Source organism: Triturus cristatus, chromosome 3_1 (assembly GCF_964204655.1).
Source record: "Triturus cristatus chromosome 3_1, aTriCri1.1, whole genome shotgun sequence".
Classification (NCBI taxonomy): Eukaryota; Metazoa; Chordata; class Amphibia; order Caudata; family Salamandridae; genus Triturus; species Triturus cristatus.
The window spans coordinates 526,058,269-526,070,748 of NC_140583.1; positions in this window are offsets into that span (position 1 = coordinate 526,058,269).

A 12,480-nucleotide genomic window follows, 5' to 3' on the forward strand; every position below is an offset into this window, starting at 1 on the left:
TGTGTGGTTTGCCGTATATAAAACATATCACACAGACGTTTTATAAAGTAAAATAAGTGTTTTTGTATTGCAATTGGAAAAGCTGTTTTGATAATGTGCTTTACCACTGATGGTGATATATTTAGTGTCTCTCATCAGTTGGCAGGCCGCACAGCTGTTACATTTAGAGTGCCGAAACTGAGGGCACCGCTCATAATGCTCATGACGCACCCCCGATTCACACCGCAGACCTGACTTCAACGACACTGGTGCTTCATTTTCATGGATCCGATATATGATGCGGGTGACCTCCAGAATCCATCGACCCCACATCATCGTAAGGAACCGATGCCTCAACACCACTACAACGTCACTGCCCCAGCAATAGCAAGGAACCGACGCCTCTCATCCCTTACATCGCAGTAAGGAACTGACTCCTCACTTCCCCTGTGGTTGGAAGGAATGGACGACGCCCAGCACCAATGAAGCATCACCTGCACAACGTGTTTTCATCATTTGCCAAGGTACTGTTCTTTGGGGTCCGTGTGACTCCAGGCCAGACAGCGCCATATTTTGGGATTTTCATCTGTCACTACGTCATAATAGCCTCGTGTAGAGATATTTGTTTCTACAAGATATTTTTTTGTGAATACCCTATTTCTGGTGATATCTTTACATATATGTCTGGTGGATTTTTGTAGTTTTGGTCTTGTTTGGTTTAGATAAAGTTTCCTAATTTTCTAAACTGGTGTAGTGTCCATTTGTAGTGTTTTCACTGTGGTACTGCATGTGTGTGCAAATGCTTTACACTTTGCCTCTGAGGTAAGCCTATCTGTTCATGCCAAGCTATCAAGGTGGTGCGCAGGCATTATCCAATGGTGTAACTCCCTCACCCTGAATTAAAGCAAGGCTACTTACTTGGACAAAGGTGCAAACCATTGCCAACAAGAACCCTCATTTTTAACACAGGCCTATGGCAAAGGCACATTGGCTGGCTACACAAAATGGGTGCCAGCCAGATGGTAAAACAATAAGCAGGAGGTATGGAAAAGAACTCATGTAGTCCTATGGCAAAAGCACACTGGCTGGCTACACACAATGGCCACCAGCCACATGGTCAAACAACAATCAGGAGAACTTGAAAACAAAGAACACATACAGGCCTATGAACACTTCAGTACACAAAAATATTGCCCTTGTCCACATGGCATGGGAAAGAAAGACAAATGGTGGCCTATGCCTATGGCAAACACCACTCACACACTGGCCAGACAAAGAATACAGACATGGTAACACAGGAAACAAGCATTGGCATAGCCAATAGGTCTCGCTTTTGGGATCTTATAAGTGATTAGCCATGCAACACTTGATGTTGTTTAATGAAGGATATTGTGTTGGATAACTAAACACTTATAATGTCCCAAAGGCGAGACCTATTGGCTATGCATTGGGGTGCCTTGTAAGTGTTTAGGTAGAGCTATTGACTTTGCCAATGTTTCTAACCTGTGCTGTAAAGAAGTGTGTCTGCTGTGCAGCATGCTAAAATGTTGTAATTAAAAAGTTTAAGAAGCACTGTGCGATGCTGTTGTGTCATTGAGTGATGCTGTGCTGGCCCTGAGTGATGCTGTGGTAGCCCAGAGTGATGCTGTGGTGGCCCTGAGTAATGCTGTGGTGGCACTGACTGATGCTGTGGTGGTGCTGACTGATGCTGTGGTGGTGCTGATTGATACTGTGGCGCTGCAGAGTGATGCTATGGTAGCGCATAGTGATGCTGTGGTGTTTCTGAGTGATGCTGTGGTGTTCCTGAGTGATGCTGTGGTGTTCCTGAGTGATGCTGTGGTAGTGCTGAGTGATGCTGTGGTGGTGCTGAGTGTTGCTGTGGTGGTGCTGAGTGATAGTAATGCTGTGGTGGTGCTGAGTGATGTTGTGGTGATGCTGTGGTGATTAGGCCTGGGCCAAAATTCCGTTCCGTTTGCGGAAATTGCGATATTTTGGCATTTTCGCGTTCCGCGGAAAGCGCGAAAATGTCAAAATGTCCGCATTCCGCAGCTTAGCGATAATTTCTTTCTTGCTCGCGCTGTAAAATAATACATTCTCGCGCGCGCGCGATCGCCTTACCTGTATCCCTGCGTTCTCCGACAAGTTTTCTTGACCCGGTCGCGTTCTCCACGAGATGGTGGATTTTGGTAGCCATTTTGCGCTGTCTCGCGAGAGTTCGCGGCCGCATTAACGTCATTTTTCACGCGATCACGTCATTTGTCGCGCGATCACGTCTTTCTTCTCGCGATCATGCACCGCGCGAGTATGAGAAGATTGAGATCTCGAACATGTCATTCTACATCGCGAGCCAAAGGATGAGGACGCGGGCACGTGAAATCGAACGCGAACAGGAGAAAGAGACCGCGAACACGTCATATCCAACGCGACAGGGACAAAGAAGAGAACGCGATCATATCGTTTTCGACACACCGGCGGAAGTAATGTGAAGCTTGAGAACTCAACAACGTAAAATTTACAATTTGGAGAGGAATATCGGCTCTAGCAGCATGAAACCATCCGCAAATACTGTTTTTGGATGAAAAGAACTCCTTACATTGACATTTGGCTTTCCTTTTTTGTGCAAGGAGTCATTTTTTTACAAGGTGGAGAGAGGGAGGAAGTGACACAGAATCTCCAACTTCCTGTTCCTGTCCAGCAGGCTCCTCCCAGTGCTTTGTCCATCTCCTGCTCATTCTGCCTTTGGATTTGGAGCTGGAAAGATCACTCTTTTTGTCTGCTGCATCATTGCAATTGGATTTCAGGATTTTTGGAATAGGATATTTTACAAGGAAGTGGTTGTTGTGTTTGATTGTGGGCATTGCAGTTGTTGTGTAACTACAATTTATTTTTGATAATTAATTAATTATCATCATTCCTTTTTTTTATTTTTTTTAAATTTTGTGGGTTGTAGTAGTAGGCCCGAGCTAGCCATGGGCATGGCCTCATGGATGTGTGTGTGCATGATGAAGCAACTGTTCCTTTTGTTTTTTTAATATATTTCATTTTCAAGCACATTTAGGGCATGGATGGCATTGGATTGAGTTGGGGAAGTGTGTTTATTGGGGTGGCCTTGCTGATGTTGTTGGGCCTGGCCATGTGGCTGGTGGCCATTTTGAGGCCTAGGCCTGCAAGCTTGCCTGGCCTTGTCTGCCAACAGGCCTGCTTTCATCCACTAGGACCAGAGCAGGTAGCCACAGCTTTAGTAATCTACTGTTTTCTGTGTGCTCTGTTGAATTTAGACATCATTTAGGGCATAGATGGCATTGGATTGAGTTGGGGAAGTGTGTTTTTTGGGGTGGCCTTGCTGATGTTGTTGGGCCTGGCCATGTGGCTGGTGGCCATTTTGAGGCCTAGGCCTGCAAGCTTGCCTGGCCTTGTCTGCCAACAGGCCTGCTTTCATCCACTAGGACCAGAGCAGGTAGCCACAGCTTTAGTAATCTACTGTTTTCTGCGTGCTCTGTTGAATTTAGACATCATTTAGGGCATGGATGGCATTGGATTGAGTTGGGGAAGTGTGTTTTTTTGGGTGGCCTTGCTGATGTTGTTGGGCCTGGCCATGTGGCTGGTGGCCATTTTGAGGCCTAGGCCTGCAAGCTTGCCTGGCCTTGTCTGCCAACAGGCCTGCTTTCATCCACTAGGACCAGAGCAGGTAGCCACAGCTTTAGTAATCTACTGTTTTCTGTGTGCTCTGTTGAATTTAGACATCATTTAGGGCATGGATGGCATTGGATTGAGTTGGGGAAGTGTGTTTTTTGGGGTGGCCTTGCTGATGTTGTTGGGCCTGGCCATGTGGCTGGTGGCCATTTTGAGGCCTAGGCCTGCAAGCTTGCCTGGCCTTGTCTGCCAACAGGCCTGCTTTCATCCACTAGGACCAGAGCAGGTAGCCACAGCTTTAGTAATCTACTGTTTTCTGTGTGCTCTGTTGAATTTAGACATCATTTAGGGCATGGATGGCATTGGATTGAGTTGGGGAAGTGTGTTTTTTGGGGTGGCCTTGCTGATGTTGTTGGGCCTGGCCATGTGGCTGGTGGCCATTTTGAGGCCTAGGCCTGCAAGCTTGCCTGGCCTTGTCTGCCACCAGGCCTGCTTTCATCCACTAGGACCAGAGCAGGTAGCCACAGCTTTAGTAATCTACTGTTTTCTGTGTGCTCTGTTGAATTTAGACATCATTTAGGGCATGGATGGCATTGGATTGAGTTGGGGACATGTGTTTCTTTGGGGTGGGCTTTCTGATGTTGGTTGTCTTAAAGACATGCTTTTGTTGTGTGTGTCTGGTGAGTGTTGGTGTGCGATGCATGCTCCCTGCAGACCTTTTTGGGGCCTGTGAATGTTCGTATTTGCATTTTGTTGCATTAAAAAGGCAGAGCAGTGTGCTTCAGCATGCATCCTTTACCTGACTTTTATAGGCCTTTTGTCAGCTCCTGGTGTTTCCCAGGCCCCCTGCTTGTTAGTGATTTGTGAGTGTCCATGTGGCTGGTGGCCTTTTTTTGTGTTGGGAGTTATTAGTGTCCTGCTTTTGCCATATAGGCCTGCATGGTTTTCCTATTGGCTTACTGCTTCCACCATCCACCCCCTTTGCCAGCAGCAGCTCCATGGATGCTGAGATGCTCAAATAATGCAATGGTCCACCCCACTTCCATTAGTTTTTTATTTTGTTGTTTATTATTAACTTTCCTATCCTTCCTGAGAGTGTAGTGTGTGGCTGTACACAGTACTAGTAGTATAACATAGCTCTAGTTAAAAAAAATAGTCATAAATGGCTAGACTATCTTTTGTTTGCACTAGTGCAGTACTAAGTAACTGAACCACAAAAACAAATGCAACATTTCACTGATGTTCTTCTCCTGTCTTCTTTGCTTTTAGGTGCACAAAAGACAGAGTAGGAGGTGTCATCGGCATCACCTGGCTACCCGTTGTACTGCCAGCCAGACAGAAGTCCTGCTGCGCATCACGCCCACGTGTGACCAGAACTTGTTGTGCATCTGCCTCCTGCCTGACATCTGAAGAAGATGGCCCCAAAGAAAGGTACCAGGTCCAGTACCAAGAAAGTTGCCGGTGAGAAGAAGGAACAGAAAAAGGAAGTGCCATTAACCACGACTGGTGGTGTGCCGGCCAATGTTTTTTTTGGCACCAAAGCGTTGTCCGGGAACCAAGCTGGGAGCAGCACAGCGGTCCAACCCCACCAACCTAGGCCCAAGGGCTTTAGTGTTACAGAGGTAGCCAGTCTACTAACGAGCAGCGATGTTGAAGAAATGTAATTACCACAAAGTAGTACACAATCAAGTTCAACGCAGGCGCAAACTCAGCAGATCAGTGTCAAGCCGCCGCAACCAGAACAGCAGCAGCCGCCGCAACCAGAACAGCAGCAGCCGCCGCAACCAGGACAGCAGCAGCCGCCACAACCAGAACAGCAGCAGCCGCCGCAACCAGAACAGCAGCAGCCGCCGCAACAGCCCACCATAGTAGTTGTTGCTCCTGACGTAGGGGCATTTCAGGAAATCGAGCTTCCTGCAGACAAAGTGGAGCGAAGTCAAACCACTGTTTCAGAAGATCAATTGTCTTCCAGACCACCAGCAAGGAAAAGGAGGCTTAGTCCATCATCTTCTTCTTCAAGCCCCGCTTCTGATGATTGTGATGACACTTGGGTCCCACCAGCTCGGTCTGAGAGTGAAGTACGCCACAAGACATTGCTTCTGAAAAGGAAGGTCCCAGAAAAACTTAGAGTTATGCAGGTAGATGTAGGCCTGGGCCAAAATTCCGTTCCGTTCGCGGAAATTGCGATATTTTGACATTTTCGCGTTCCGCGGAAAGCGCGAAAATGTCAAAATTTCCGCATTCCGCAGCTTAGCGATAATTTTTTTCTTGCTCGCGCTGTAAAACAATACATTCTCGCGCGCGCGCGATCGCCTTACCTGAATCCCTGCGTTCTCCGACAAGTTTTCTTGACCCGGTCGCGTTCTCCACGAGATGTTGGATTTTGGTAGCCATTTTGCGCTGTCTCGCGAGAGTTCGCGGCCGCATTCAAGTCATTTTTCACGCGATCACGTCATTTGTCGCGCGATCACGTCTTTCTTCTCGCTATCATGCACCGCGCGAGTATGAGAAGATTGAGATCTCGAACATGTCATTCTACATCGCGAGCCAGAGAATGAGAACGCGGGCACATGAAATCGAACGCGAACAGGAGAAAGAGACCGCGAACACGTCATATCCAACGCGACAGGGACAAAGAAGAGAACGCGATCATATCGTTTTCGACACGCTGGCGGAAGTAATGTGAAGCTCAAGAACTCAACAATGTAAAATTTACAATTTGGAGAGGAATATCGGCTCTAGCAGCATGAAACCATCTGCAAATACTGATTTTGGATGAAAAGAACTCCTTACATTCACATTTGGCTTTCCTTTTTTGTGCAAGGAGTCATTTCTTTACAAGGTGGAGAGAGGGAGGAAGTGACACAGATTCTCCAACTTCCTGTTCCTGTCCAGCAGGCTCCTCCCAGTGCTTTGTCCATCTCCTGCTCATTCTGCCTTTGGATTTGGAGCTGGAAAGATCACTCTTTTTGTCTGCTGCATCATTGCAATTGGATTTCAGGATTTTTGGAATAGGATATTTTACAAGTAAGTGGTTGTTGTGTTTGATTGTGGGCATTGCAGTTGTTGTGTAACTACAATTTATTTTTGATAATTAATTATCATCATTCCTTTTTTTTTTTTAATTTTTTTTTAATTTTGTGGGTTGTAGTAGTAGGCCCGAGCTAGCCATGGGCATGGCCTCATGGGTGTGTGTGTGCATGATGAAGCAACTGTTCCTTTTGTTTTTTGAATATATTTCATTTTCAATCACATTTAGGGCATGGATGGCATTGGATTGAGTTGGGGAAGTGTGTGTTTTGGGGTGGCCTTGCTGATGTTGTTGGGCCTGGCCATGTGGCTGGTGGCCATTTTGAGGCCTAGGCCTGCAAGCTTGCCTGGCCTTGTCTGCCAACAGGCCTGCTTTCATCCACTGCTACCAGAGCAGGTAGCCACAGCTTTAGTAATCTACTGTTTTCTGTTTGCTCTGTTGAATTTAGACATCATTTTGGGCATGGATGGCATTGGATTGAGTTGGGGAAGTGTGTTTTTTGGGGTGGCCTTGCTGATGTTGTTGGGCCTGGCCATGTGGCTGGTGGCCATTTTGAGGCCTAGGCCTGCAAGCTTGCCTGGCCTTGTCTGCCAACAGGCCTGCTTTCATCCACTGCTACCAGAGCAGGTAGCCACAGCTTTAGTAATCTACTGTTTTCTGTTTGCTCTGTTGAATTTAGACATCATTTAGGGCATCTATGGCATTGGATTGAGTTGGGGAAGTGTGTTTTTTGGGGTGGCCTTGCTGATGTTGTTGGGCCTAGCCATGTGGCTGGTGGCCATTTTGAGGCCTAGGCCTGCAAGCTTGCCTGGCCTTGTCTGCCAACAGGCCTGCTTTCATCCACTGCTACCAGAGCAGGTAGCCACAGCTTTAGTAATCTACTGTTTTCTGTTTGCTCTGTTGAATTTAGACATCATTTAGGGCATGGATGGCATTGGATTGAGTTGGGGAAGTGTGTTTTTTGGGCTGGCCTTGCTGATGTTGTTGGGCCTGGACATGTGGCTGGTGGCCATTTTGAGGCCTAGGCCTGCAAGCTTGCCTGGCCTTGTCTGCCAACAGGCCTGCTTTCATCCACTGCTACCAGAGCAGGTAGCCACAGCTTTAGTAATCTACCGTTTTCTGTTTGCTCTGGTGAATTTAGACATCATTTAGGGCATGGATGGCATTGGATTGAGTTGGGGAAGTGTGTTTTTTGGGCTGGCCTTGCTGATGTTGTTGGGCCTGGCCATGTGGCTGGTGGCCATTTTGAGGCCTAGGCCTGCAAGCTTGCCTGGCCTTGTCTGCCAACAGGCCTGCTTTCATCCACTGCTACCAGAGCAGGTAGCCACAGCTTTAGTAATCTACTGTTTTCTGTTTGCTCTGGTGAATTTAGACATCATTTAGGGCATGGATGGCATTGGATTGAGTTGGGGAAGTGTGTTTTTTGGGGTGGCCTTGCTGATGTTGTTGGGCCTGGCCATGTGGCTGGTGGCCATTTTGAGGCCTAGGCCTGCAAGCTTGCCTGGCCTTGTCTGCCAACAGGCCTGCTTTCATCCACTGCTACCAGAGCAGGTAGCCACAGCTTTAGTAATCTACTGTTTTCTGTTTGCTCTGGTGAATTTAGACATCATTTAGGGCATGGATGGCATTGGATTGAGTTGGGGAAGTGTGTTTTTGGGCTGGCCTTGCTGATGTTGTTGGGCCTGGCCATGTGGCTGGTGGCCATTTTGAGGCCTAGGCCTGCAAGCTTGCCTGGCCTTGTCTGCCAACAGGCCTGCTTTTTCATCCACTAGGATCAGAGCAGGTAGCCACAGCTTTATTGATCAAGTGTTTTCTATGTGATCTGTTGAATTTTTAGACATCACCTTCCTGAGAGTGTAGTGTGTGGCTGTACACAGTACTAGTAGTATAACATAGCTCTAGTTAAAAAAAAGCCATAAATGGCTAGACTATCTTTTGTTTGCACTAGTACAGTACTAAGTAACTGAACCACAAAAACAAATGCAACATTTCACTGATGTTCTTCTCCTGTCTTCTTTGCTTTTAGGTGCACAAAAGACAGAGTAGGAGGTGTCATCGGCATCACCTGGCTACCCGTTGTACTGCCAGCCAGCCAGAAGTCCTGCTGCGCATCACGCCCACGTGTGACCAGAACTTGTTGTGCATCTGCCTCCTGCCTGACATCGGAATAAGATGGCCCCAAAGAAAGGTACCAGGTCCAGTACCAAGAAAGTTGCTGGTGAGAAGAAGGAACAGAAAAAGGAAGTGCCATTAACCACGACTGGTGGTGTGCCGGCCAAGGTTTTTTTTGGCACCAAAGCGTTGTCCGGGAACCAAGCTGGGAGCAGCACAGCGGTCCAGCAACCCCACCAACCTAGGCCCAAGGGCTTTACTGTCGCAGAGGTAGCCAGTCTACTAACGGGCAGCGATGTTGAAGAAATGTCATTACCGCAAAGTAGTACACAATCAAGTTCAACGCAGGCGCAAACTCAGCAGATCAGTGTGCAGCCGCAACAAGAACAGCTGCAGCAACAAGAACAGCAGCAGCAGCCGCCGCAACAAGAACAGCAGCAGCAGCCGCCGCAACAAGAACAGCAGCAGCAGCCGCCGCAACAAGAACAGCAGCAGCAGCCGCCGCAATAAGAACAGCAGCAGCAGCCGCCGCAACAAGAACAGCATCAGCAGCCGCCGCAACAAGAACAGCAGCAGCAGCCACCGCAACAAGAACAGCAGCAGCAGCCACCGCAACAAGAACAGCAGCAGCCGCCGCAACAGCCAACCATAGTAGTTGTTGCTCCTGACGTAGGGGCATTTCAGGAAATCGAGCTTCCTGCAGACAAAGTGGAGCGAAGTCAAACCACTGTTTCAGAAGATCAATTGTCTCCCAGACCACCAGCAAGGAAAAGGAGGCTTAGTCCATCATCTTCTTCTTCAAGCCCCGCTTCTGATGATCGTGATGACACTTGGGTCCCACCAGCTCGGTCTGAGAGTGAAGTACGCCACAAGACATTGCTTCTGAAAAGGAAGGTCCCAGAAAAACTTAGAGTTATGGAGGTAGATGTAGAAGAGGGGGGTGATGATGTTGATGAAGACGAGCCAGTCATCACGCACATTACTCCCGCCCCAAAGGGATTGGAGACCGACATTCTCACCCTATCCAGAAAGGCTGCTACTGAGCGGGATGTAGCACGGATCTCACCAACACAGGTTACACCACCACTACCTTCAGCTGCCATATTTTCCAAGGCCCGGCAGGGACCTACATCCAGCTCAACCATCTCAGTAGGAAGTGGCAGTAAAAGTCACAGTGTAGGTGGACAGGGTCACATATTTTCAAGCACCCCCTCAAGTTCATCTGGTGTTGAAAGTGGCACATCCAGCAGTGCCAGAAAGTTCTCCTCCCCAGTTTGGGACTTCTTTTCTGTTAGCGCCAAGGAGGAGAACGTTGCTATATGCGCAATTTGTCGGCAAGGTGTTCGGCGTGGTAAGCTTGGTACAAACTATGGTACCGGAGGACAAGCAAGTCATCTCAGAATACACCACACTATTGTGTGGGAGGATCACCTACGTAATTTAAAAGAAAGTAGGAAAACTAAACCCTTTGAAGTTGGTCAGGAATCAGGGAGCGATATTATTGTGGTGGAAGGTGAAGAACAGGGAGGCATTTCTAGCCCTGTCTCCAGTAGTGCAGTCACTGCAGTGGTAACGCCCACATCCTCCTCAGTAACATCAGAGTGGCACCGCAGTAAGAGCCATACTCAGAGTGTGGGTGAGACACCAAGGCGACCGGCGAGTACCTCAATGAGACAATCTGTGTCGTTGAGCCTTAGTGGGTTAATGGCACCACTAAGGAAAGTAAGCCAGCCTACCATTGACAGCATGTTTAGGTTGGAGGGGCAGTTCCAACGCAACCACCCAACGGCACGATTGTACAATGCGAAGCTGGCTAAAATGTTAGCGCTGGACCTTCTTCCTTTTTCATTTGTGGAAGGGGTGGGTTTCCTTGAATTTGTGTCTGCCATCTGCCCGAAATGGAAAGTTCCCAGCCGGTCCTATTTCGCAAGAATTGCTGTTCCAGCACTACATCATGATGTGCTGGAATTGGTTGGTCACGGTTTGCAGCAGAGTGCTGTGCACAATATCCACCTGACAACAGAGATGTGGACCAGTTGCCAAGCCACAGATTACATGTGCATCACTGCACACTGGTTCTCTTTTGTGGGGGTTAAAGATCAACTATCTGCACGAGGTGTTGTTGACACAGCTTCGATTTTTGAAGGTACTCGGAAACATGCAACTGTAGCCATGTTCGCCATGGAGAAATCTCATACGGCTGAAAACATTTTAGAAGAGTTTCGCACCAAGGTTTTGGAATGGCTGCGGCCCAGAGGGCTTGGTATTGGTTTTGTTGCCACAGACAATGGCAGTAATGTACTTAAGGCCATGGAACTTGGTTCCTATTTCAGGGTTCCGTGTTCGGCACACTGCATAAACATTATAGTGCAAGACTTTCTGAAAAAAGAACCCATAGTAAGCAATTTACTGTCCATCTGCCGAAGAATATGCACTCATTTCAGCCATTCTTTTAAAGCTCGGAAGCAGCTGAGGATCCTCCAACGTGAGCGTAGGATGCCAGTCAAGGCACTCATCCAGGAGGTGGCAACACGTTGGAACTCAACGTATTACATGCTTGATCGTCTGTGCGAACAGCAGAGGTCACTCAATGATTATGTCTGGTACAGAAGCAGTGATGCTAGTGTTAAAGGCATGACCCTTCAGAGGGAGCAATGGACCCTAATTCAATGCCTGACTGAGATGCTGTCTCCTTTTGAGGTCTTCACACGTGAAGTCAGCAAGGAGGACTGTACAATGGGCCAAGCTATCCCATTGTTGCAAATGCTAGAGCATGAGCTGAATAATGTGTCTGAATACTACAAAGGTGTAGAGGACAGAAGGCAAGCCCATGACTTGGTGGAGAGCTTATCCAGGCGCTTATCAGAAAATGTAAGGATATAAAATAAAATTTTGTCACAAGAACATTACATTTGTGCCACAATTCTGGATCCACGTGCAAAATTAGGACTATTCCTTTCTTTTTCCGACACATATGTTGCCCGCTACAAAAGTTGTATAGCTGAAGCAGCCATCAAGTTTGAAAACGAAGGGCTGCTAATTAAAAGCCCGCCACATCAACCCACAACAAGTACTGATACTGAAGCAGGCCATGCAGAATCAAGTGCAACTTCGTCGGCTGAGGGCAGTGTGGTTGGCTCACAATCGCAACACTCACCATCACCATCACCATCGACTACAAAAACAATAACTGGATCATTCAGCCGAGTACAATCATTATCAGATTGGTATGTAAAGATGGGCCGTAAGCACAGTGCTGATGCACAGAAAAAACAGCACAAAAGCTTACCAGCAGCAACCCTGAACATTGAGCGGATGGTCCAGGCCTATCTGGACGACCCAACAGAGGTGTGCGTTGATCAAAACCCAGTGCAGTATTGGTATAGGAAAAGGTCTGAATGGCCACAGCTCAGCAGGCTGGCGATAAGCTATCTGGCTTGCCCTGTCGCAAGTGTCTCTTCCGAACGTGTTTTCAGTGCTGCTGGTTCCATTGTAACCTTGAGAAGGACCAGTCTATCTCCCAAAAACGTGGAGAGGTTAACAATGATCAAAATGAATCAGCACTTCATACCACCGAATTACACAATGCATGAATCAACAGAGGAAGATGAGGACAGCGGCTCAGGTGACGGAAGTATTGTGTCAGATGATTACCTACTACTGGAAGATCCCCCAGAGTTTGAGGACGAGCTATACTTCCCTGACAATTAGGCTCGCACTTACTG